Source organism: Bos grunniens, chromosome 22, assembly GCF_055505025.1.
Source record: "Bos grunniens cultivar Pamir isolate PY7600 chromosome 22, Bosgru_T2T1.0, whole genome shotgun sequence".
In the NCBI taxonomy this organism is placed as follows: domain Eukaryota; kingdom Metazoa; phylum Chordata; class Mammalia; order Artiodactyla; family Bovidae; genus Bos; species Bos grunniens.
In genome coordinates this window covers 55,963,879-55,991,538 of record NC_141186.1, presented here as the reverse complement: position 1 = coordinate 55,991,538, position 27,660 = coordinate 55,963,879, and the positions used below count along the sequence as shown (strand labels likewise).

Genomic DNA, 27,660 nt, shown 5'->3' with positions numbered 1-27,660 from the left:
CTAGAATTGGTTGCAAAAGGCCACCTCAGTGCTCAGAGAGCTGAGAGAAGGAACGTGGTGTTTACAGGAGGTTGGCCTAGGAGGCAGGGAGGCGCAGCCAAGGTAAACATCGACATCCACAGCGGCTTGGCTGTCAGCGTGGGGACCGTGGAGAACACACTGAGAGAAGGACATGTCCTCCGAGGACTGCCGCCTGGGGCCGAGCGCTGGTGGTGGGTGTGCCTCACACACACCCCTCACTGGTGCCCACCCCCTGCTGCCTGAGCACGCTGCGGCGAGACCACGAAGGCCCCGCTGTCTGAAGGCACGAGGACCACATGCAGAGGCTGGGCTCCCCCGGCTCAGAGCAGGCTTGGGCCTGCCCTGTTGGGTGGGATTGGGGGGCGCAGGGGGGTGTGGGTGCCATTCCAACAGAGGCTGCACCCAACGCTGCCCCGGTTCCCACCACCTGCAGTGGGAAGAGCCGTTAGAGGGCTCACTGCACACTTACTCTTCGCTCTCATTCCGTGTACACACACGCCTGTGGAGCCCTCCCCGTGCCACGTGAGGCCAGAGGCTCCCTCCTCCACGACTCACTACAGCCCGTGGGATACCGGTGGAAACTGGCTCAGAGAGGGGCGTCAGTTAGCCCCCGGTCACACAGCAATTAAGGTGCGGGGCTGGGAGCACAGGGGAGTGGGGGTTAGGAGAATAAAGAGGGGGCCGGGACCCCGCAGGTCAGGATGCTCCACCCCCCTGCCCAGGCTCTGGGTACAGGGAGTGGGTCCTGGGAGGGGGACACGGCCCACTCTGTCGCCCTACTGTGGTCTAGTGGGGAAGGGCCTCTGCAATTAGCAGGGGAGACAGCAGGCCTGAGCATGGGTGGTGCGGAGGGGTCCAGGCCCTGCCCAGAGGGTTCAGGGGTACAAGTAAGGCACCCAAGGGCGCTGGGACTCTGCTGAAGGGGAGGTGGCATCAGGCGTCCTTCTCTAGGCCCAAGATGGGGTTTCTAGGAGAGGGCAGCCCATCCTCTGCCATTGGCTGCTCTCTGGAGGGAGTCTGAATTGTGAACCCCAAGTAATTTCAGGATCAACAAACAGTATCATAAGACTTAACATATAGATGCTAAAAAAAAGCCACACTCACAGAACCAGAGGCTAAACAATGGATGGCAGGGCCTGGAGGAAAGGAGATGGTCAGGGCACGAGCAGCACCAATTCCGAGGACAAATGCAGTCTGCGGACCACGAAGGGTTTACATGGGCTACAGTCTATGGGTTGGTAGATTTGGTCAGAGTGGTCCTGACTGAGGTCTCCAAGACCACTCTGCCTGTAGACTGCAGACCACTCTAGAGTATACAGGACCACACTGCCTGTACTCTGCTGAAAGACTGCCTACGGTCTGAACACCACTGCCTCCTGTCTGCAGGACCATGCTGCCTATAATCCCAGGACCACTCTACCTACAGACTGCAGACCAGTCTGTCTAGAGCCTGCAGGAGCTCTCTGCCTACAGTCTCCAAGACCAGTGTGCTTATACTTGACACTGACGGTAGTCAGAGTAGGCCTGTAGGTTGTAGGCAGAGTTGTCTTGATTGTCGTCTACAGAGCACTCTGCCTGTAGTCAGAAGGGGCCCGTGAATGTGCTCTTAATGAATAAAGGTGGTAAAAAATTGGCAAAGATTTAAAAAATTTTAACACTAAGTGCTGGCAAGGGTGTGAATAAACACTTCCAAGAGAAGTATAAATTGGTGCCAGAGATTTGGCAATATGTAACACAAAGCTTTAAAAATCCCTGTAGCCTAAGGAAGAGATAAATGATGTTTTTGTAAGATGATATGCAAGTTTACTTAGAAAACCCAAGAAAATGCTTTGATGAGTACAGATAATAATGAGTATTCAGTAACATAGGAAGATACCAAATTAACGACTCAATCACAGCCTTCCTGTACACAAACAGCATCCAGTTAGAAAACATGATGAGAGAGAGGAACCCAGTATAAGAGCAGGGAAAGAGGTAAAGTCCTGGGAAGAAAACCTGACGTAAAATGTAAAACCTGTCTATGGAAAAACTTCAGAACGGTCCTCAAGAGACCTGCGTGAAAGCGCCCTGGGAGAAACGGGGACGCACCCTGTGGTTCTGCACGGGGCAAGTCAGCGTCAGCAGAGATGTCCCCTTTCCTGAGCAAACGTAAATCGAACACAATCCCGATTTTTAAAAAAATCCAGTATCTTTCCTGGAGCTAGACAAGCTGGCTTTAAGTTTATGTGGAAAAAAAAATAAGAGACCCTTTGAGTATGAAAAGAACAGCGAGGAGGCTCCGCTACACTGAGTTTAAACATCATCAAATCTGTAATTTAGACATTGCGGCAGCAGAACCACAGGCAGATGGGCCAGGGGAACCAAATGGCCGAGAAACAGGACAGGATAGGATGTCCAAAGACGTGGAAATCTACTGTTTTAACCATAAAGGTCTGGGAAATGTGATCTCAAATCATTAGAAAAATAAGAGCTTTTAAATGATATAAGGACCACTGGAGAGTCATTTCCAAAAAGATAAGATTGATTCCACACCTCACTGTATATCCAAATCAACTCCAAGTGGAGCAGAGACTAAAATTTTTTTTACATCTCTTGAAGGTAAAAAACTGTTCAAATACTAGATGCAAACATGGGTGAATTTCTTTATAACCTGGGAGTGGGCAGCCTATAATTAAAGTCTATAAACAACAGAAACAGATACACGGATTATGTAAAAACACACAGGAGGAACTCTGCTGGAAAAGCTCTGGAAGCAGAGCTGAAAAGCCATGACACACGCTGGGTGAAAACATAAGCCTGTACCAGCCCCTCATATGTAAAAGCTCTTCTAAAATCAAGGAGGTAAGAACCAATAAACTGATTAAAAAAAGAAAAACAGGCCAAAGACACGGGCAGTTTACAGAAAAAGACTTGTAAATAGCTTCGATACATAAGAAAAGGTGTTCAACCTTACTTAGAGTAAAAAAAATGCTAAAGCTTTGTAGGACACGGTTTTCAGAACGTCTCTGAAAGATACCACCGTGAAACTGAAAAGGCAGGCCAGAGGCAAACAGCCACGCTGTACATAAAGAGGAAGTGTATCAAAATATACAAAGAACTCTTCCAGCTCAGTAATAAAGAGACAAATAATCTGATTTTTTTTTAACATGGGGAAGATTCACCAGATATTTAACAGCAGAGGAAATATAGTACTAATAAGAACCTGAAAAGATGCTCAGCATCCTTAGTCTCCAGGGAAATGCAAATGTAAACCACAACGAGATGGCTGAAGGGCACGTGCAGAGACGCTTGACGTCACTGTTGCTGCTGCTGCTGCTGCTGCTAAGTCGCTTCAGTCGTGTCCGACTCTGTGCGACCCCACAGACGGCAGCCCACCAGGCTCCCCCGTCCCTGGGATTCTCCAGGCAAGAACGCTGGAGTGGGTTGCCATTTCCTTCTCCAGTGCATGAAAGTGAAAAGTGAAAGTGAAGTCGCTCAGTCGTGTCCGACTCTGTGCGACCCCATGGACTGTGTAGTCGACATCACTGTTAGAGACGTATAAACCCAAACCACAGTGAGGCATCGCCTCCCGCTGGCCAGGACGGCCACTGTCAGAACTCTACAACTACCGGAGAGGGTGTGGAGAAAGGGACCCCCAGTACTGCTGGCGGCAGTTCTCTATAGAGAACACTACGGAGGTTCCTTAAGAAACTAAAAATCGGATTCCCGTATGATCCAGCAGTCCCACTCCTGGGCATATACACCCTGCGAGCACCGTACTTCCCAGAGATACATGCACCCTCAACGTTCACCGCAGCAGTATTCACAATCCGCAGGACACGGAAGCGACCTCAATGTCTATCCACAGGTGAATGGGTAGAGAAGATGCGGTACTTAAAGACAATGGGATACCACTCAGTCATGAAAGGGGAATGAAATTGGATGTTTGTAGTGACAAGAACGAACCTAGAGTCTGTCACACAGAGTGAAATGAGTCAGAAAGAGAAAAATATGTATTAGTGCATACGTATGCAGTCTTCCCAGGCGGCGCACTGGTGAATAGCCCACCTGCCAGTCCAGGAGATGCAGGGGACGTGGGTTTGATCCCTGGGAAGGCGTGGGAAGATCCCCGAGAGTGGGAAGCGGCTACCCCCTCTAGTATTTCTTGCCTGGAAAATTCCATGGACAGAGGAGGCTGGCAGGCTACAGTCCATGGGGTTGCAAAGTGTCGGACATCACTGAATGTGCGCACACGCACACATGCAATCTAAAGATGGTATGAATCTACTTGCAGGGCAGTAAGAGAGACACAGATGTCGAGAACAGACCTGTGGGCACCGTGGGGAGGTGCTGGGACAGACTGAGAGGGCAGCGCTGACGCGCACGGCCCCGCGTGAGAGGCAGAGCTGTGGGAAGCTGCAGTGCAGCCCGGGGCGCTCAGCCCGGAGCCCCGGGACGGCCCGGAGGGGTGCGAGCGAGGGGGCTCGAGAGGAAGGGGAGGGGTGCGTGCACAGAGCTGACCCACTGCTGTACAGCAGACACCAACACAACACTGTAAAGCAGTTATAATCCCATAAAAAGCCCCTAAACATAGAAACTTAGGATCCAACAATCCAGCTCCTGGGCATCTATCTGGAGAAAAGTAATTTGAAAAGACCCACACACCCCAGTGTCCACAGCAGCATTATTTACAGCAGCCAAGATGTAGACATCCTCCTCCGCTGGTGTGTAAAGAAGACACGGTACATACATGTGATGGAGCATTAGTCACAGAAAACGAAATAACGCCACCTACAGCGGCATGGACGGACCTAGAGACCGTCATCCTGAGTGAAGTCAGCCAGAACGACGAACATCACACCACCTGTTAAAATATGCGGGACCTAAAGAAAACGGCACAGGTGAACTTACAAAACAGAAGAGTCACGAGTAAGGGACTTACTTTCCCAAGTAAGTAGGCTGCCAGACGGGAACGGGCGTGGGAAGGATCAATTCGGACATGAGGACTGACGTATACACAGGACGACGTGTAAAAGCTAGCTAACAGGGCTTCGGTACAGCTCAGGGAACTCTACTCAGCACTCGGTGGTGTCCACATGGGGAAAGCGTCTAAAGTAAGAGTGGGTGTATGTAGAAATGACTTACATCACTGCCCCTGAAGCTAATACGACAACGTAAGTCAACTGCATTCCAGTAAACATCTTTTAAGAAAGGAAGCAAGCCACAAAGAGCCAGCGCCCCTCGCCTTCTGGAATGGCCGAGGTGAAAACCTGTGGCTGGCCAAGCCGACGGTCGGTGAGAACGGAGGGCGGGGCGGCCGGAGCTCAGCCAGCGCTGCTGGTGGGGCTGGAAGGGGCACGGCCGCTCCGGGGAAGGCCTGGAGACGGGGAGCCCACACGCACAGCTCCCCTGTGCCCCCAAGGAACACAACACGGGCTTGCAAAAGGATTGTGCCCGAAGGTTCACGGCGGGCTTGGTTTGTAGCAGGTGCAGGCTACACCCAACCCATCGAGAGGCAAACGGACACCACACAGTGGGCGCTGCCCACCCTCGAAGGAGCCCGCCTCCAGGGCACGGAGCCGCGTGCACACACCTCAGGGTCGCTCCGCTGAGTCACGGGAGCCTCCGGACACAAGACTGCACGCCCCGTAAATCCATTCACGGGAAATTCTGGAAAGGGCAAGACTAATCTGTGGCGACAGAAAGTAGATCATCTGCCACACTCACCAAACTACACACTTGAAACAGGTGTGTTTTACTACACGTCAACTGCACTACAGTAAAAGTGATTACAAAAAAAGCTACACAGACTGTTTCTCATCACTCAGATTGACTCAGATTGGCAAAAGCCCCAGAGCTTGACAGTGCCCCTGCTGTCCTGCCCCTGCCAGGACGCAGGCCTTCAGACCCACGGACCAAAGTGCAGCGATACTAATGGAATGATACACTGGAAGTTAAAGCAGATGGCTACCTCTTAGGCGCGGGTGGAATGCACGCGCGGCTGCTTTGAACATATCTTTTTCACTTTACAATCAAGTAAATGTTTTGCATATTTAAAACACCAAAAACAAAAATAACGGAAAGCACAGGCAGAAAACCAAGAGACCCGGGTTCGATCCCTGGGTCGGGAAGATCCCGTGGAGGAGGAAATGGCAGCCCACTCCAGTATCCTGGCCTGGGAAATTCCATGGGCGGAGGAGCCTGGCGGGCTACAGTCCATGGGGTTGCAGAGGCGGACATGACTGAGCGCGCACACACATAAGATGGGCTAAGGAATGAATAGACGTTTCTCCTAAACAGACAGATGGCCAAGAAGCGCCTGAAAAGACACTTGATCATCACTAGGCTTCAGGACAGCACAAAGCAAAGCCTCAAGGAGATAGCACTCTGCACCCATTCAGTTCAGTTCAGTTCAGTCGCTCAGTGCTGTCCGACTCTTTGCGACCCCATGAATCGCAGGACGCCAGGCCTCCTGTCCATCACCAACTCCCGGAGTTCACTCAGACTCAAGTCCATCAAGTCAGTGATGCCATCCAGCCATCTCATCCTCTGTCGTCCCCTTCTCCTCCTGTCCCCAGTCCCTCCCAGCATCAGAGTCTTTTCCAATGAGTCAACTCTTTGCATGAGGTGGCCAAAGTACTGGAGTTTCAGCTTCAGCATCATTCCCTCCAAAGAAATCCCAGGGCTGATCTCCTTCAGAATGGACTGGTTGGATCTCCTTGCAGTCCAAGGGACTCTCAAGAGTCTTCTCCAACACCACAGTTCAAAAGCATGAATTCTTCGGCACTCAGCCTTCTTCACACTCCAACTCTCACATCCATACATGACCACAGGAAAAACCATAGCCTTGACTAGACGAATCTTTGTTGGCCAAGTAATGTCTCTGCTTTTGAATACGTTATCTAGGTTGGTCATAACTTTCCTTCCAAGGAGCAAGCGTCTTTTAATTTCATGGCTGCAGTCACCATCTGCAGTGATTTTAGAGCCCCAAAAAATAAAGTCTGACACTGTTTCTACTGTTTCCCCATCTATTTCCCATGAAGTGGTGGGACCGGATGCCATGATCTTCGTTTTCTGAATGTTGAGCTTTAAGCCAACTTTTTCATTCTCCACTTTCACTTTCATCAAGAGGCTTTTGAGTTCCTCTTCATTTTCTGCCATAAGGGTGGTATTATCTGCATATCTGAGGTTATTGATATTTCTCCCGGCAATCTTGATTCCAGCTTGTGTTTCTTCCAGTCCAGTGTTTCTCATGATGTACTCTGCATATAAGTTAAATAAGCAGGGTGACAATATACAGCCTTGACGTACTGCTTTTCCTATTTGGAACCAGTCTGTTGTTCCATGTCCAGTTTTAACTGTTGCTTCCTGACCTGCATACAGATTTCTCAAGAGGCAGGTCAGGTGGTCTGGTATTCCCATCTCTTTCAGAATTTTCCACAGTTTATTGTGATCCACACAGTCAAAGGCTTTGGCATAGTCGATAAAGCAGAAATAGATGTTTTTCTGGAACTCTCTTGCTTTTTCCATGATCCAGTGGATGTTGGCAATTTGATCTCTGCTTCCTCTGCCTTTTCTAAAACCAGCTTGAACATTAGGAAGTTCATGGTTCATGTATTGCTGAAGCCTGGCTTGGAGAATTTTGAGCATTACTTTACTAGCGTGTGAGATGAGTGCAATTGTGCAGTAGTTTGAGCATTCTTTGGCATTGCCTTTCTTTGGGATTGGAATGAACACTGACCTTTTCCAGTCCTGTGGCCACTGCTGAGTTTTCCAAATTTGCTGGCATATTGCATGCAGCACTTTCACAGCATCATCTTTCAGGATTGAACTAGCTCAACTGAAATTCCATCACCTCCACTAGCTTTGTTCGTAGTGATGCTTTCTAAGGCCCACTTGACTTCACATTCCAGGATGTCTGGCTCTAGATGAGTGATCATACCATCGTGATTATCTGGGTCATGAAGATCTTTTTTGTACAGTTCTTCTGTGTATTCTTGCCACCTCTTCTTAATATCTTCTGCTTCTGTTAGGTCCATACCATTTCTGTCCTTTATCGAGCCCTTCTGTGCATGAAATGTCCCCTTTGTATCTCTAATTTTCTTGAAGAGATCTCTAGTCTTTCCCATTCTGTTGTTTTCCTCTATTTCTTTGCATTGATCGCTGAAAGAGGCTTTCTTATCTCTTCTTGCTATTCTTTGGAACTCTGCATTCAGATGCTTATATCTCCTTTTCTCCTTTTGCTTTTCACTTCTCTTCTTTTCACAGCTATTTGTAAGGCCTCCCCAGACAGCCATTTTGCTTTTTTGCATTTATTTTCCATGGGGACGGTCTTGATCCCTGTCTCCTATACAATGTCACGAACCTCATTCCATAGTTCATCAGGCACTCCATCTATCAGATCTAGGCCCTTAAATCTATTTCTCACTTCCACTGTATAATCATAAAGGATTTGATTTAGGTCATACCTGAATGGTCTAGTGGTTTTCCCTACTTTCTTCAATTTAAGTCTGAATTTGGCAATAAGGAGTTCATGGTCTGAGCCACAGTCAGCTCCTGGTCTTGCTTTTGCTGACTGTATAGAGCTTCTCCATCTTTGGCTGCAAAGAATATAATCTTATCTGATTTCGGTGTTGACTGTCTGATGATATCCATGTGTAGAGTCTTCTCTTGTGTTGTTGGAAGAGGATGTTTGCTATGACCAGTGTGTTCTCTTGGCAAAACTCTATTAGTCTTTTCCCTGCTTCATTCTGTATTCCAAGGCCAAATTTGCCTGTTACTCCAAGTGCTTCTTGACTTCCTACTTTTGCATTCCAGTCCCCTATAATGAAAAGGACATCTTTTTTGGGTGTTAGTTCTAGAAGATCTTGTAGGTCTTCATAGAACCGTTCAGCTTCTTCAGCGTTACTGGTTGGGGCATAGACTTGGATTACTGTTACATTGAATGGTTGCCTTGGAAACGAACAGAGATCATTCTGTCGTTTTTGAGATTGCATCCAAGTACTGCATTTCTGACTCTTTTGTTGACCATGATGGCTACTCCATTTCTTCTGAGGGATTCCTGCTCGCAGTAGTAGGTATAATGGTCATCTGAGTTAAATTCACCCATTCCAGTCACCCATTAGGCTGGCTTTAGTCAAACAGTCAGGCGGTAGCCAGTGTCGGCAAAGGTTTGGGGGAACTGAACGCAAGACGGTGAGGCTTCTTTGGAAAGCAGTTCAGCAGCTCATCAGACAGTTCCCAAATCACCCAGAAACCCCACTCCTGGGTGTAAACCCAAGAGAAATGAAAGTCCACTTCCACACAAACAGTAGAGCATGAATGTTCACAGCACTATTCATAACAGTGAAAGAAACCACCCAAATGTCCACCGAGTGGTCAGTGGAAAACGGGGCCCCTCCCTGCGGTGGAGTATTATTTGGCCAAACACCTGCCTACGCTCCATCTTCTTGAGAGTCTGAGGACTTTGGGGAGACCGTCCCCTTTCACACGGAGGCCCCTCAAGTACAGAGGGACTTCTGTAACCCGCCACGGAGGCTGAGCCACTAAGGGGGAGAGTGGAGGCTCTTCCTGCTTTATTTCACCATGTCCTTACTGCTGAGCGAAATTCCTTCTACAGAAAGGGACAGAAGCGTGTGCCTGGACTCCCATCCTGTTAGGCGGGCATGCAGTGAGAAGCCCCACGGCCAACGGCACGCAAAGGAAGCATGGCCAGCCCAGGGCAGAGGAAAGGCCAGGCAGGGCGCCCTGGCTCCCTGGGCTCCCCGCTCCGGCCCCCGACCCTGTTCAGAAAGCTGAGCCTGCATTGTTCCGGCCCCCTGGGAGAGGACCGGCTGCAGCCTGTGCTCCGGCTGGCTGGGGGGCCTGGGCGGTCTCTGACGGGGGTGGGGGGGTCGTCCTGTCCCCTAGCTGTCGTCCTGCAGCAGGGACAGCCCACCCAGAGGAGGTGCTGCTGCCCGCAGGCCAGTGTAGGGGTGTGGGCAGGAGGGGGACCCCCAATCTGGGGAAGGGGAGCCGTCCAACCGTCAGGGTGCACGCTGGAGCACACGCACCGGGGGGCTCCAGGCCTCCTGGTCCACTCTCCCGGAGACACGGACGCGTTTCAAGGGGCCGTTCGTCATGCGGTTTCAAACTTGTGTCCCATTTCTGGACCACACTGCTGGAGCCCACAGACTAGGGTTTTTCTTTGGTAAACACCGTAATTATCCCGTAAATGGCACAATTATATTTGTGCGTGTGTTAAAAGTATTCATTTGTTCAATGTAAACATTTAAAATAGGCCACAGTTTTTGAAACCTGGTTTTAGAGTTTCTATTTTTTTTAAGATTAAAAATAAAAACCTGTGGGTCTCTCTGTGCAGCCCTGCTCCCCACACCCCCTGGCCGGCACCCTCGGAGGCACGAGTCTTCCCACTGGGAAGATGCGGGGGTTGGGGGTGGCGAGGGGGGTCACTGGACAGTGCTTCCCCAACAGGGGTTGAGCCAGGGTTCTGTCCACTTGGGGGGAGAAGGAAGGTCCCATCATGGGTCCACGTGGCTCGTGCTAACAGCCATCCATTCAGTCATTCCCTCGCGCACATGGTGGTGCTGCACGGACAGGAGGAGGGCAGGGGGCCCCTTCATTTCCTGCCTGTCCAGGTGGCCAGGACTTCTCTCACGAGACCTGCGGAGGCTGGGGGGCGGGGGGGCCAGGGAGGGTTCCCTGCTCACCAGCCTCAGCATCCCCCATCCTCAGCTCTGTGTTTTAGTCTGTGCCTCTGCCTGACTCCCTGGAGGACTGGGTGCTCCTGAGGGCGGGGCCCGGCCTGTGGGACCCCTGTGCTCCCAGCCCTGCTGGAGGGCCTGGCCCAATACGTAGCTTCTGAATGAACAAGATTCAGAACCGTCTGCTCCGGGAACGGAACCTCTCTTCCACAGCGGAGAAAGGAGAGGGGAATGTCGGGTGTGAACAGAACACCCAAGCATCAAGCAGTAAAGAAAGGGTCCGTCAAGCCTCCTTTGTGGTTGCTAGGAAGGTAAGTTGCTGTGGCCACTAAGGAGAACAGTATGGAGGTTCCATAAAGAAAAAAAAAAAGCACAGAGAGAGCCACCCCATGACCCTGCGATCCCACTCCTGGGCACATACCTGGGGAAAAACATGGTCTAAATGGGTACATGCACCCCGGTGCTCACAGCGGTGCGTTTCCAGCAGCCAAGACGCGGAAGCGACCTAGACGCCCACTGACAGAGGAACGGATACAGAGGATGCACGCGTACACAACGAAAGGCCACTCAGCCACTGGAAACAATGAGGTAATGCCGCCTGCAGCCACACGCATGGACCTAGAGAGTGTCACACTGAGCGAAGTCAGTCGGACGGAGGAGAGATATCATGCGACACCCCTTACACGTGAAATCTAAAAGGAAATTACACAAATGAATTTATCTACAAAACAGAAACACACTCACAGAGAACAAACTTATGGTTGCCAGGGGGAGGACTGCAGGGAAGGTGCCAGGGGGAGGACTGGACGGAAGGGACAGTTGGGGAGTTTGGGCTGGACATGTACACACGGCTATACTTAAAACGGACAACCAGCAAGGGCCTTGTGGGATAGCACGGGGAACTCTGTTCAATGTTGTGTGGCAGCCTGGATGGGAGCGGAGTTTGGGGAGAATGGATACATGTATGGCTGAGTCACTCTGCTATGCACGTGAAATTATCACAATCTCGTTGATCGGCTCCACGCCAATATAAAACTGCTTTTTTTCAGTCCCTCAGTCCACCTGCTTTGCTGGGCATCCTGGCAGGTCAAGCCCTTGGCTTCCAGGCCCACGGGATGGTGGGGCAGGGCTGTGGGCGCCTCCTGCCAGGTAGGCGGGCAGTGGAGCCACCTTCGAGACCAGACCACTGATGCCTCATCCCCCTTCCTGGGAGCCCCCAGCGGGCCCTATGCCAGGCCCTGGGGGTGCAGAGTGGTGGGCAGCTCTTGCTTGTGGACTCCCAGAGGCCTGGAAGTGGGCTTAGTCCTGGCCGGGGATGAAGCTGTGTGTGAACAGCAGTGGGGGGCTAACCTGTCTGTCTGGCGGCGGTTCGCAGCACACGCCTCTGGGGAGGGGCGCCAGGTAGAGGCTCAGGCAGGCCCTGGGTTCCCAGCCCGTGCTCCGGTCACACCAAGGGATAGCCCTGCCCTCTCTTTCACAGTCAGCCCAGCATCTGAGCGCACAGCGCACACACGGTTTCCCCGGGTGCACCCTGCGGTCGGAAGCTGAAGACCCTTCCGCCCCTCAGACAGGGGCGACTGGTGGGAACTGCCTGGGCTGCTGGTGGAGCAGACGACGTCCTCAGGGACAACAGATGGGAGAGACAGGGCCGCGGGTTCAGGCAGGAGGCCAGGGCGGAGGGGGAGGGCCCCCACAGGGGAGCCCACACCCACGTGGGACGGCCGGGCCGGTGCTGTCATGGACCATCCCAGCCCCTCACCCACCTCCATCCACCTGCCTTTTGCCCTCCTTCGGGGAGATGAAATGACCCCGCAGGCCCCCTCCTCCGGGATGTGCACGCCCCCCGGGGCACCCCACCCTGGTGCTTCCCCTTCTGAAAGACACCCTCCTGCCACTCCAGCCTCAGCCTGAACACTCAAACCTCCTCTCGCCTGGCCTCTGCTGGGTGCCAGATGTGGGGAGGAATTAAGGCCCGACCCTCTTCCCGGGGAACCCTTACCCCAAATTCAGGCTGGAGGAGGCGCGGCTAGAACTCGTGGAACTCGGAACTTGGGAGTGTCCGAGGCTAAACTTCTTAGCAGCCTCCCCCTTTGCCTTCCCCACGGGCACCAGATTCAGGGGCCCTCTGGGCACTGCCCCTCAGTTCCAGAAAGGAGACTAGGTTTTACTAGAAAGAAACTGTGGTGGCCAAGGCACCTGGTAGGCTGCAAATAAGGACTTCACTGCATACACCAGCAGGCGATGGTCAAAGGGACTGATAATGTGTATAAAACAGATAACTAATGAGAACCTGAGGGCTTCCCTGGTAGCTCAGCTGGTAAAGAATCCGCCTGTAATGCAGGAGACCCCGGTTCGATTCCTGGGTCAGGAAGATCCTCTGGAGAAGGCAAAGGCTATCCACTCTAGTATTCTGGCCTGGAGAATTCCATGGACTGTGTAGTCCATGGGGTCGCAAAGAGTCGGATACGACTTGAGCAGACTTTCACTTTCAGTGAGAACCTACTATACAAGTCAGGGAACTCTATTCCATGTTGTGAAAGTGAAGTTGCTCAGTCGCTCAGTCGTGCCCGACTCTTTGCGACCCCACGGACTGTAGTCTACCAGGGTCCATCCATGGGATTTTCCAGGCAAGAGTACTTGGAGTGGGTTGCCATTTCCTTCTCCAGGTAATCTTCCCATCCCAGGGATGGAACCCTGTCTCCCGCATTGCAGGCAGACGCTTTATCGTCTGAGCTACCAGGGAAGCCCCATGCTGTGGGGTGAGCTGAATGGGAAGGAAATCCAAAAGAGTTGGCTGCGGTGGCAGCAGGAGCGGGGACTCTCCCCGGGGTTGGGGGACGACTCTGTCTGGCTGCAGCCCCCACAGCTGATAAAGCCCACAGAAGGGTGAGGCAGGACCTGGGCACAGCCTGGGCCACACGGCGCCTCTGGGGGCCTCTGTCCCCCAACCCCTACACAGGTGCTCTGGGCTCCAGGTGACAAGAGGTGATGAGAACAGCCTTACACCCCAGAACCAAGATCCAGAGAAAAGAGCCAGCACGCTGGGCCGGCCCTCGCGAGTGCCGGGGTCGCCTGGCTGGTCCTCACCTCCCTGCTCCAGGTACCTAGAACACAGCAGACGTGGGACACAGACAAGGGACAGGAGGGGGCCCTGGAGGGGGGGCTGGGTGCCGTCCTCTCCAAGGAGGCGCGGGAGGGAAGCGGAGAGAAGAGGCTGCTGTGAGTGGTACCCAGGCTGGAGGCACAGAACTCAACACCACCACTAGCTGACAGTCCCCCCGGCTTGCATCCACCTTCTCAGGGCTGCTCGGGCGCTGGGGGCAGAAGGACGTGGGTGGGCGGGGAGACGGTACAGCCCATGGTGGGCAGGGGGCTCAAGCCACCCCTTGGGCCAGAAAAGAGAACCTGCTGGCTGGGGCTGCTGTCCTTGTCCTTCCCCCTCACACATACCCCGGGGGAGGAGGGCATCCAGAGAGCCCGGTCCAGCACCAGAGGGAGGATCAGGCAGGTGGTAAACATGCGTTCAGGCAAGTTTTAATGATATGATAAAATGATCAGAAGTGTCTGAAATGAAAGGAGAAAATAAAACTGTATGCTTAGTCTGACCCTGGGGCTTGCAGGGGAAAAAAAAGAGCCAGAAGCAGAAAGCAGATTGAGTAGTGAAAATCACGGGTGTGAGTTTCATTCTTGATTTGAGCATTTTTTTTTTTTTTTATAATACTCGGGAAGCTCAAATGGTAGAGAGTTCACCTGCACTGTGGGAGACCTGGGTTCGATCCCTGGGTTGGGAAGATCCCCTGGAGAAGGGCACGCCTACCCACTGACTATTCTTGCCTGGAAAATCCCCATGGACAAAGGAGCCTGGCGCGGTACACCCCATAGGGTCAGACACAACCGAGCGACTCACACTTTCACTTTATGGCGCTGACCTGTGACCTCTGTGATGGGGAAAAAGTGTGGTGTAAAGAGGTGGGATCCTGACACCCCCTCTCCCCTGCCCAGTGTGTGGAGGTGAGGGCGTGGTTCTGGGCGCCAGGACTAGCCGCTGTTGCTCTCTTGCGCTTTTCGCTCCCAGCAAGTGCTGAGGAGTAAAGGGAGACAGTCTGGAAGAGGGGGCTCCCTCCCTCCAGGCATGTCCTTAAAGGAGCCCAGCATCTAAGAGCCCTGAGGGGGCTTTATGGCATAAAGACGGGGTCTAATTGAGCACTGATGCAGGGGTCAGTGGGGTCCAGGGATGAGGACGGGTGAGGAGCGGCGGCCTCGGGTTCCCAACCCCTCGTCTGGAAGGAGGGAGACTAAAATAGCAGGGAGTGACTAACTTCAGGGTGTGGACTCCCCGCTGCATTTGGGCAGGAGCGGGGACTTATTCTGGGGACGACGTGAAGGAAGGGGGCATGTGGGGGAAAGCAGCCAGGCCCCAGGCTTGTTTGCTTTCTTCCTGACTTCAAAACACATTTTTCAAATTAGGTGGTAAGAACACAGGGCGATTTCTGTGGCACCAAAATACTTTCTTTCAAGATATGATTTATATGTTTGACCCACATTTTAAATGAAACGATTATTGAGATAAATGGCCGTGCTGGAGGCTGCAAAATGGTTTCCATTATGTAGTTCTTCTTTTCAGGGCCTCAGAAGACTTTCTGAAGAGTGCCCCATAAAAAGGCGGGCGCTCTGGCATTTCTGTTCTCTGCCTCAGAGGGCTTTCGGGGTCAAACGCTGGGGAGGGGGAGGCGGGCGGGAGGCAAGTGTGTGAGCTCAGAGCTCCAGCGTGAGGTGAATGCAGCATCTAAACAGATGTAGGAGAAGCGACTTGGTACCAAGAGGAGAATTGGGAAACTAAATCTGCAAATGCAGGTGCCCTGGGCATCAGTACAGGGCCAGGTACAACCCCTGCAGGAGTCTCCTGAGTGCTGGCCTCTGGGCAGGACCAGCAGAGGCCACGGATGAGACAGAGGTGGATCCCCTGGACTCGGCACCAAAGAACAGGAACCTGAGTGTGGTCCGGAGATGAGGGTGGATCACAGCCGAGAAACAGACCCCTCCCCACACACACGGGTCGAACGACCTTCAACCAAGCTGCCAAAGGAACGTGGTGGGGAAAGGAGTGCCTTCCCACCACGTGGTGCTCAAACAGCTAGATCTCCTCATGGAGAAAAATGAACCTGAGCTTTATCCCAAATCACACACAGAAATGAATCTGAAATGAATCATGGACATATATGTAAAAGCAAAAGGCATCTTCTTTAATTGATGAGACATAGATGTAGGCAAAGAATTCCTAAGATACCAAAAGTATAGACCATAAAATAAACAATAGACTGGATTTCATCAAAATTCAAAGCTTTTTCTCTTTTAAAGACAACGCTAAAGAAATTAAGAAGCAAGCCAAAGATACTGAGAAAACACGTGTGATGCAGACAGATAAGTGACAAAGGACCTCTGTCCAGAAACTATAAGGAACTCATGACTCAATCATAGGAAGATAAATTACCCAGTGGAAACATGGTCAAAAGGTTTGAGAGAAGTGTCATGAAAGAATACAGACAGTAATTAAATACATGAGAAGATGGTCAACATCCACTGTCATCAGAAAGCTGAAATAAAACCCATGTACCCACCCAAATGGCCAAAATTAAAGGGAAGACCAGCTTTCAGAGTTGAAAACAACAGAATTCTCACACTCTGCTGATGGAAGAGATGGCATACACCTTTGATACACAGTTCAACAGCTTCTGAAAAATGAAATATGTACCCCACAAGACAGAACTAAATTCAGATATCAATTAAATAAACTCCTATATACTGACAAAAACTTAAATATGAACTTATAATGATAACCCAGCAATTCCAGTTCTAGGTAATCACTCAGACAAATGGAAACACATGTCCACACAGAGACCTGTTCAACAATCACACATCGGAGCTTTATTTTTAATAGTCTCAAACTGGAAACAAATACTCATTGATAAATAAGTGAATAAACAATTATGATATAAAATGGGATACTTTTCAGCAATTAAAAAAAACTACTGACCCATGCAAGGAAATGGAAGAATCTCAAAAATTTACTGAACAGAAGAAGCTACACAGAAGAGTATTCAATATATGATTCCAAAACACGACCCTAAAATTTGTATGGAACCACAAAAGGCCCCCAGATAGCCAAAGCAATCTTGAGGAAGAACAGAGCTGGAACCATCACACTCCCTGATTTCAAACTACACTACAAACTATAGTAATTAAACCAGTGCGGTACGGGCATTAATACAGACACAGAGGCCGATGGAGCAGGACAGACAGCTCAGAAATAAGGCCCTGGGTTTATGGTCAGGTACTACTTGACAAAGGAGCCAAGAATACGCGATAGTGTTTTCAGTAAATGGCGTTAGGAAAACCAGTAAACCACACGCAGAAAAATGAGACTGGATCCTTATCTTGTACCACTCACAAAAATTAACTCAAAAGGGATTAAAAACTTACACATAAGACCTGATACAAAAAACCTGATATGGAAGAAACTCCTTGACATTGGTCTTGGCAATGGTCCTTTTTATATGATACCAAAAGCACAAGTAACGAAAGCAAAATTCAACAAGTGGACTACGTCAAGCTAAAAAGATTTTGCAGAGCTGAAGAAACTATGAAATAAAAAGGAAATCTACAAATGGGAGAAAAAGCGTTAAGTCACTCATTCGTGACTCCTTGTGACCCCATGGACTGTAACCCACCAGGCTCCTCTGTCCAAGGAATTCTATAGGCAAGAATATTAGAGTGGGTTACCATTTCCTTCTCCAAGGGACCTTCCTGACCCAGAGATCGAACCTGGGTCTCCCTCACTGCAGGCAGAATCTTTACTGTCTGAGCCACCAGGAGAGCCCGAGAATGGAAGAAAATATTTGCAAATCATATATGAGATAAGGGGTTAATATCCAAAATATATAAAGAACTCATACAACTTAGTAACAACCACTACCACCACCATCACCACAAAACTAAACAATAATCTAAGCAATCTGGTTTTAAAAATGAGCAGAGGAACTAAATAGACATTTGTCCAAAGACATGCAGACGGCCAACAGTCACCGGAAAAGATGCTTAACATCACTCGTCATCAGGGAAATGCAAATCAAAACCACAACGAGGTATTACCTTATACCTGTTAGAATGGCTAGCATCAAAGAGACAAACAACCAATGCTGGTGAGGATGTGGAAAAAAGGCAATCCTTGTACACTGTTGGTGGGAATACAAATTGGTTCAGTTTAGGATGGAAAACATTTATGGTAGTTCCTCAAAAAAAGAGTAAAGAAGAGAACTACTTTCTGATCCACTGATTCCACTCCTGGGTATCTATCTAAAGGAAATGAAAACAGGATATTAAACAGATACATGCGATTCCGTGTTTACTGCAGTGTCATTCACAACCAAGATACGAACACAACCTACGCGTCTGTCAACAGATGAACAGATAAAGACACACACAGTGGAGTACAGTCAGCCGAGAGAGAGGGAAATCCTGGGGGCACGGTGCTCAGTGATGCGGGCCACACGGAGGAAGACAGACACTGTGTGATCTCACATACGTGGAACAAAACAGGCAAACTTGTAAGAGCAGAGAACGGGGTGATGGGTACCAGAGGCTGAGGGGCTGGAGGAATGGGGAGATGCTGTTTAAGGGTACAAACTCGCAACTAGTTGATAAACAGGTCCTGAAGAGCTAACGCACAGCACAGTCATGATACAAAATGGTAGTGTTATCAACTTTGAAGTTGCTAACAGACCAGATCATGATTGTTCTCAACACAAACAAATGAAAATTCTGGGACATGAGGAGGGGGGAGGTCTAGCTAACACTAACATTGTAAGAAATAAATTCAAATCAACACGTTGTATACAAACTTATACAATGCTTCATGTCCATTATATCTCAGTAAAAATAAATTTTAAAAAATAAAACAAAAAATGTGGCTGCATTTATATGAAATCTCGGGAAATACAAATGGAATCCGTAATGACTGACGGAAATCAGACCCCTGACTGCCTGGGGGTGGGTGGTGTAGGATTTCAGTGTTAGGGGCCCTGAGGAAATCTTCACCTTTCGGGGTGATTAGACATCGCCCATATTTTGACTGTGGTGGTAGTTACACATGTGTAAGTTGGTCAAGAATCATAGCGAAGTACACTTTTACATACATTCACTCTGTGTAAATTCAACCTCAATACATTTGATATTTTAAAATTCAGCAAAAAAAGCTAAAAGGTGGGACGTTCACAGAACATAAATATATGCTGTGCTGTGCTTAGTCATTCAGTCGTGTCTGACTCTTTGCAATCCCATGGACTGCAGCCCACCAGGCTCGCTCCTCCGTCCATAGGATTCTCCCGGCAAGAATGCTGGAGTGGGTTGCCACGCCCTCCTCCAGGGAATCTTCCCGACCCAGGGATTGAACCCAGGTCTCCCATACTGCAGGCAGATTCTTTACCATCTGAGTCACCAGGAAAGCCCAATGTTTATAATAATTGCCAAGATATACAATTTAAGAGGAATACTGTGGCTTTTCCAAAATGGCCAAGAAGGCAGAGGGTAGGCAGTTCCCAAGGGGTTGGGGGGGGCCCTCCCACCTTTTCAGCACTCAGACTGTCTCCCAACTGCCTGACCCAGTGTAATTTTCCAGCCACTCTGAGCGTAATAGAATCACTTCAGCCCAGCGTCCTTGCTTCCACAGCTGGTTGGCAGCCCTTCTCTTAGCCTGGCTAGGACCTCCCCTTTAGTCACCAATCAACACCCCGCATGTTAGCCTGGGGCTAACGAGCCTGGCCTCTGACACCAGACTTCCGGGACCACATCCCACTTACTAGCTGGGTGACCTTGAGCAATTTACCTAATCCTTCTGTGACTGTTTTCTCATCTGGAAAATGAAGACAGAAACAGCATCTTCACAGGGCTGTGTGACAAAGACTTCAAAGTGCTCAGAACAGTACCCAATATCAGGTAACACAGTATGTGCTGTTATATGTCTGAAATTATTGGGAACACAAATTAACAACCTGAAAGAGAAAAAAAAAATCCCCCTTCACATCATGAGTGTTTCTTGGTCAGCTCTTAGAAGTTGTGAGTAATTGATCTCATAGAAGAGTCTAATGAAAGCTTTTCCTGCTGAAAGTACCTCAAAGCTGCTTCCTCCTGACATGTCACTCCTTCACCTGCTTACTCACAAGAATTATGAGTTAGATCTAACTCTGTAGAGTTAGAGTTAGTGCTCCCGAGTTCAGATCTGGGCTCTCCCACTCAAAAGCTCTGTGACCTCAGGCAAGGTTTCCTACTGTGTATGAGACTCAGGTGCAGAGTTATCCTCACAAGAGCTCTCAAAGGTAAACACGCCACGGGTGGAGAGCACTCACCCAGGACCTGGCGACAAGCGGGCCCTTAAGAAACATTAAATCGATCCCAGTCCAACTGTGCTGAGGCCACGGGAGCACGGGCCCTTTCGGCTCCTGGCTGAGGATTTCCTAACGGACGTGGGATTTACGTAACACCTCCTTCATTGCTGCGTTCAGATCCTTGAGGGAGAATGGGGCCTGAGACTCAGAAATCAGGAAAGAAACCGATGCTCTCTGTGGAGGAAGTATGTATGTATGTGAGAGCTGGACCATAAAGAAGGCTGAGCACCGAAGAATTGATGCTTTCGAACTGTGGTGCTGGAGAAGACTCTTGGAGTCCCTTGGACTGCAAGGACATCCAACCAGTCCATTCTGAAGGAGATCAACCCTGAATATTCACTGGAAGGACTGCTGCTGAAGCTGAAGCTCCAATACTTTGGCCACCTGATGCGAGGAGCTGGCTCACTAGCAAAGACTCTGATGCTGGGAAAGACTGAAGGCAGGAGGAGGAGGGGACGACACAGGATGACATGGTTGGATGGTATCACTGACACGATGATGCTCAAGTTGAACAAAACCTGGGAGATGGTGAAGGACAGGGAAGCCTGGCATGCTGCAGTCTATGGGGTTGCAGAGAATCGGACACAACTTAGCGACTGAACAACAATGACAGTAACAATCCATCCATCCACTCATCCGTTCTACAAACACGGAACACCCTCCATGTCCCGGGCCCTCTGCTGGGCTCTGTGTGTGCAGCCTCCACCCTCAGGAGGCCCCCACGTGTGTGACACTCCATCCTAGTGGAGGCGACAGGACACTGAGACACGACTGGAACCAAGAAAATAGCTCCAAGACACGTGAGTGCCACGAAGGTGCGGTAAGTAAACACCGAGTGAGAGGCAGAGCAGCAGAGGAATGCTTGCTGTAGACAGGGATTCTTAGGAGGTCCCGCGAGGCAACATTTCAGCTGAGATCTGAGAATCGGGAAGGCACCGGCCCACCGGGTGGACAGAAGGGGCTCCGGGTGGCAGGAATGGCAGGTGCAGAGATCTGAAGGCGTGCGTGCTCCAGGGACTGATGGCGGAGCCCATGGTCAGGGTGGGAGGAGCTCAAGGCAGAGGCTCCATGAGGAGGGGGGCCCATCCATTGTGAGAAGTCTGGCTCTGCTCTAAGCCAGTGAGCTCAAGTGGGAAGCAGCATGATCACAGAGGGTGCCAGGAGAAGCAAAGAGCAGGGTACGTATCTGAGGTCTCGTCTGGAGAGAGACCCAGCAGGCTGAGCGTGAGTATCTAAGATCGGAGTTCTAAAATGTTAGAGCTGGAGACGATCTCACACACGGCAGGTCCTCCCAGCCTCGCCTCCAGTCATGGGAGGGAGACCAAGACCTAACTGAGGTCACAGGTGGAGCCGGGCATGGAGCCCCAGACTAGCAGGGTGGTCCTGGGTCTAGCCGCAGACCTGGTCCATGCCTGACGAAGGAGAGGTGAGGGGTCCGCCTCCCCGGATGCCCCCCACCAAGTGCACTCACACAAATGTTTACCCTGAGAACGAGGGCGGTGGCCTCCACACAACACAAATGCCCTCCCCGTGTACTGAGACTCTGCACCTCCTGCGGAATGGGGGTCTGGCTTCCCCCACTGCGGCCCTGGAGCGGTCCTGGAAGGCACAGCCCTGCCCTGAACCCCGGGCTCTGTGGCCAGGACAGAACTGCTGTGCTGAGGGTCACTGCTGCTGGCGCAGGGGGTGGGCCCCCCACCCCTGGCCCTGCAGTCTCGGGAGGCTGGCTGCCCGGTTCCCCAAGGTCTACAGGTCTATGTGGAGCTGGCTCCGGTCACTGACAGCCATCCATAAAGACATTTCTCTCGATACCTGACTTTCCCTGATGAGCTACTTCCAACTCACCACAGGGTGTGAAGTTCCCCTTCAGTCTTGGGCGCCTGGCCCCTGGGAACAGTCCCTCCAAACCCCCCACCCCTACAACCTGGGACCAGCTCCGTGAGGCCCTGTGGACCTGCTCAGAGGAGGGGTCTCCCTGCCCCAGCGGCCAGTTTGGGCCCGTCTGGGTGGGTGGGGGGTGGGGGCCTCGGTGCCTCCCACACAGGACCGCCTCTTCTCTGCGGAAGAGAATAAGCTTTGGGCTCATTTTTTCTGGTGGGATCAGAAGAGGTTCTTTAAGTAGGACAGATGCATTTCAGCCTGAAAGTGAGGGAGCGAGGCGGGCGGGAGCCCTGGTCTGGGGTGGAGGGCGGAGGGCAGGGGGGCAGTTCTGAGCTGCTCTAGATACTAGAAGGCCCTAGGAAGGCCAGCTCAAGAATGGCCACACAGCTCCCCCGGAGTCAGAACGAACAGCACTTCGTTCCAGGCCACTCCCATGTCTGCGCCAAGGACCTGGCCCCTGTGGATTCGAAAACCGAGACAGCTGAGCCCTCCACAGGGGGCGTGTTCGGGCCTCGGACGCTGGAGCCAACTGGGGAGCTGGGTCCTCATGCTGGGTGAGGACCCTCATCTATGGGCCCAAGGGCCCCGCAGGGTGCCGTCCCATCGCCACCTCCCCCAGCCTGTCTGGGGGCCTGGGAGACCCTCTCCTTCCAGTGCGCTCTCCCCTCCACCGGCTCTGGGAGGGCTGGGGCAGCAGAGAGTTAGGGTGACGGAAGCTGGGGCTGCACCTTAGGGTACTGTGAGAGGTGCCCCCGGGGACAGGGAGCTGGCTGAGTGGGACGGCCCCTTCCCCAGCTTCCAGTCTGGCCGGGAGGGTAAGGCGCGGCAGGCAGGCTGTCTGACAGGCGGCCCAGGGCAGTGGCCTGAGCTGAGGGGCAGAGGGCTGGGCACTCCGCTCAGGCTCTGCACTGGATGATACCCATCTAAGCCCTGAAGGACGGAACATTTTGGAAGGCAGGCCAGCGTGACCTTATGGGAGAAGTCAATTGGCCCTTTACGGAATGCTTCCTGGAAGAGGTGATTCACAAGGGAGGGGGGGCTGTTAGCTGTGTTAACTGGAAGCACGGGGGTGACACCAGGCAGTCGCGGCTCAGGGGTGAGGAGTGGGGGGCAGGGGAGGGAGGGTGAGGGCTTCTGCGTGGGGCTCGAGGATGGAGAAGCCTCTGGGCCGCTTGCGGGTGAAGGTCCGCTGAGCTGGGCCGCCCTTCCGCGGCTGGGGGCCTCCCTGGAGATCCCAGGGTGGCCAGGGACATGGCAGGCGGTGACCGGGGCCTGTCCCAGGTGCTCAGCAGGCCCAGGGGCCAGGCCCCGGGCAGAGCAACTGCCCACTGCAGGCTGGGGGCCTGCCGCACTGAAGAGATGACAAGCCCCTGGGCACACCGGGTCACTCAGGGCGCGATCACACGGCCTGCGGAGGGAGCACTCGGGACAAGGAGGCCAGTCCCTGCTGGGCGGCACGTCGCCGTGGGCATGAAGGGCGCCATTCAGGAGGGCTGAGCTTGCCCCCACCCCCAACCAACTCCTAGCCGCGGGGGTCCGGGAGGTGCCTCCTCTTCTGCAAGGGCGTCCAGGCCTCGGGGCAGCACAGGGCCTGCCGTGAGCAAGGACGCGGGCACAGGCGGGGCCTCTGTGCCAAGACAAACAGCGTGTGAGGCGACAGGGACCATGCCTTTCTTTACCTTGGCAGCAGCCTGCCCTCACCTAAATATAGACGCCTGTGCGGAGGCTGCCGGGGCGCTGGCCCGGCCCGCCTCCCGGCAGAAGGGCTCAGGCGTCCAGGCTCTAGGGGCTTTGCATGGAGGGTCATCGGAATCTCAGGTTCCTTCCTCATGTGGCCTGACCATCCTCTCGGCGGGGGAAGCCAAGAGCCCACCTGCCCGCCGGCCGAGGGGCACAGCCATGCCGATGGGCTGGAGGAGAGGGGGACCCAGAGTCCCCTCCCGCCCTGCAGTCCCCCGCCCCGGCTCCAGGCTCCCCTCCGGTCCTTCAGTACTTTTCCAGCTCGCTCGGCTCCACGGGCCCGATTCCCCCTTTCCTTGGCGGCTGCGCATTTCTGATGGTGGGAAATCTGGGCCTTGAGACGCGCTCCAAGTTTTTTCTAATTGGCCGTAACTTGAAAGAGTTTAGAGGTTGCAGACAGAAAAAGAAAGAGTGGTTCATTCCCTTCATTTTTTTTTTTAAACCTACTTTGTAAACCATGTTCAGAGTTTTCCAGCCTCTCCCATTTCTCTTTTTTCTCTTCCTCGGCCCGGTGACGAACAGGCGCTATGTTCAGAAAGCTGCGTTTCGCTTAACGGAGAAGCAAGACAATGGTGGCAGAGAAGAGGAACATCTTCAGAGTCAGCTCCCCTGTGACTTCCCTCCCATGTCACCCCTCTTCTCAGAAAGCAGCTTGGGTTGTGACGGTGTTTAGTCATTTTAAAGAAGTTTCTGCCTCATGCGTGTGTGCAGTGGCTACTATTACAGACTGGGATTTTTTTCCTCTGTGATCCCAAACTACCAGGAGAAGAAGGTAAATCTAAGTTCATGTTGGGAACAACATCAAACCCAAGCAGAAGCATAACAGAAAGCAAGCTCATGTGTGGGCCTAACTCCTTAAAAATCACACTTAAAAATCTCTTTATCTTTCTTAATAAATTATTGCAAGCTGGACTGGGGGAAGAAAAAAAAAAAAGCACTCCAGAGGAGGCTGACAATATAAATAACCGCAAGAGATCATTTTCTTCGTTTTTGTTGGCATGGGTCTTGCTGGGTTTAAGTGAACACGCACAGTGGTGATGAGAGGCGCTGAGGAGGAGGGCTGCAAGGGCGGGGATTGGCTCAGCTGGGTCCGGCCCAGCCTCCCTTGTCCCTGCCCGCAGCGCTGTGGGCGCTGAGCTGCTCCCAGACCCAGGGACCCTGAGTCCAGGGGCCCCAGGTGAAGGGCACATTCCAGGCTCTGCCTGTCTAGGGCCCTTCCTCCAGTCCTCCCCCGGCCTGGGGCCTGCGCCCCTTGTCCGCCCTCTGGGAGACGGTCCAGGTGAGCATCTGGTACCGAGCTGGGTGTGCGAGCCAACATGGACACCGGGGTAGGGGGGTGGGGACGGTGTGCAGATGAACGGACTAACTCGGGCTCCTCGGAAGCCCTCTCACCCTACGCACAAAGAGGGCACGTCTCCCTGCCTGCTTCCTGCCCGTCAGGCGCTGCTGGTGAACCTGCCACAGGTAACCAGGTTGGTCCCCCACCCATGGGGAGACTGTCATTAACCGCGGGCAAGAAGCCCGTCTTTCATCACCAGCTCACATCCTCCTTGAAACCCCTGCTCGTGCTTCGAGATGAGCCCCTGCACTCTATTCTCCTCCTCCTCTCTCTGCCCCCAACCCCCCCAACTCTGAACTTCCGGCATATTCGCTGCAGATGATACGCTCCTTAAGACCAGTGTCTGCGGCATTGCACACGGCGCTCGGCACCAATACATCACAAACCAGGCGTAAATCAACCATCAGGCTCAGTAAACGCTGCTGAATGAGGGAATAAAAGAACAAGCCTATTCTTAGCAGATCAGCGAGGTACACTCTTCTTACCACCCCGACTCTCAAGCATCTGGAGGGCAGGCACCAGCTGCCCGCTGCGGTCTCTGTGTCCCTCACAGCGCCAGCCTTGGTGATGCACTCGTCTGCCTAATGGTATACAATGGCATTTTTGTTTTCCTAAGTCTTCAGTGATCACTTTCTATTACTATTACTATTTTCTTGGCTGTGCTGCACGGCACGTGGGATCTTAGTTTGCAGACCAGGGACTGAATCCATGCCCCCTGCATTGGAAGGGGGGCGTGTCTTAATCAGTGCACCACCAGGGAAGTCCCAGGGATCCCTCTCTAAAGTGATGATTCTAGGGAAGACCAAATTATTAAATTTGATTAAACTTAATTTCGAGGACTAAATTAAAATGACGTCAACAAAGAGGGAATACCAGGCCACCGTACCTTCCTCCCGCAAAACCTGTATGCAGGTCAAGAAGAAACAGAACTGGACATGGGACAATGGATTGGCTCAAAATTGGGAAAGGAGTACGTCAAGGCTGTATATTGTCACCCTGCTTATTTAACTTGTATGCAGAGTACATCATGAGAAATGCCAGGCTGGATGAAGCACAAGCTAGAATCAAGTTTGCCGAGAGAAATATCAATAATCTCAGATATGCAGATGACACCACTCTAATGGCAGAAAGCAAAGAGGAACTAACTAGCCTCTTGATGAAGGGGAAATGAGAGTGAAAAAGCTGACTTAAAACTCAACATTCAAAAAACTAAGATTATGGCATCCAGTCCCATCACTTCACGGCAAATAGATGGGGAAACAATGGAAACAATGACAGATTTTATTTTCTTGGGCTCCAAAATCACTGTGGATGGTGGCTGCAGCCATGAAATTAAAAGATGCTTGCTCCTTGGGAAAAAAGCTATGACCAACCTAGACAGTATATTAAAAAGTAGAGACATGACTTTGCCAACAAAGGTCCGTCTAGTCAAAGCTATGGTTTTTCTACTAGCCATGTACGGATGTGAGAGTTGGACCATAAAGAAGGCTAAGCACCGAAGAACTGATGCTTTCGAACTGTGGTGTTGGAGAAGACTCTTGAGAGTCCCTTGGACTGCAGGAGATCCAACCAGTCATTCCTAAAGGAAATCAGTCCTGAATATTCATTGGAAGGACTGACGCTGAAGCTCCAATATGTTGGCCACCTGATGAGAAAAGCCGACTCACTGGAAAAGACCCTGATTCTGGGAAAGAGTGAAGGCAGGAGGAGAAGCGGGCAACAGAGGATGAGCTGGTTGGATGGCATCACTGACTCATTGGCATGAGTTCGAGCAAACTCCAGGAGAGAGTGAAGGACAGGGAAGCCTGATGGGCTGCAGTCCATGGGGCTGCAAAGAGTCAGACATGACTGAGTGACTGAACAACAAAAAAGTATCCGTGTGTTTGGCAAACAGCAAGCACCAGGTAAATGTTAGCTGCTGTTCCTCTTCTTACACCACTGAAAACCATTTGCTAAAACTTCAAAATGGTTTGTTGTCAGGGTGGAGCTTCTTGAAAGCCGACGAACAGGCTTGCAGACCATCTCTTTGTTGGGCTCAAGCACGTTCACAAATGAATGAGCACGGCTGGTGGCTCCAGCAAAGGACTGGGCGAGAGGAGGGCTGTGAGGAATGGCTTTGCCTCCCCAGGCGGGCTGCACCCACCCCTGCCCTTCACACACAGGCCAAGAGGAGGCACCAAGTGCCCAGTGACAGTAAGACCCCTCCTGCGGCGGGCTGACCACCCCCTACTTCTCAGGCTGACTGGGTAGGAGTCCAGGCTCCCCACCCTTGTGCTGGCCCTTGCCCCTCACCCCACTGCACTGAATGGGTCCCTCGCACAGCCCCTGGTCCCTGGGCACCAGGATGACTCGGTTCTAGTCTAGACAGGCTGTAACCCAGCAGTTGAGAGCACTGGCCCGGGAAGGTGAAGCCAGCCCTGCCCTGCAGCAAGGGGGTGCTCACCGGGAAGCACAGGGCAGGCGAGGCAGTTCTCATTTTCACGAGCAACACAAATGTGCCAAGTTCCTATTCATTATTAAGAAGAATCAGAGAGACCAAGATAGCGGCTAGATGGGG

At 51.9% G+C, this 27,660-nt stretch overlaps 1 protein-coding gene and 1 long non-coding RNA gene across 28 annotated transcripts in view; one reads left to right on the top strand and one right to left on the bottom strand.

Moving 5' to 3' along the window:
* The window catches only part of ATG7 (autophagy related 7), a 282,407-nt gene that overhangs the window by 513 nt on the left and 254,234 nt on the right, over positions 1–27,660 (bottom strand). The gene's annotated exons all lie outside the window — the stretch shown is intronic.
* LOC147348672 (uncharacterized) lies at positions 22,425–24,742 on the top strand. Its single transcript, XR_015151838.1, has 2 exons — positions 22,425–22,578; positions 24,287–24,742. It is a non-coding gene; the product is annotated as an uncharacterized LOC147348672 (long non-coding RNA).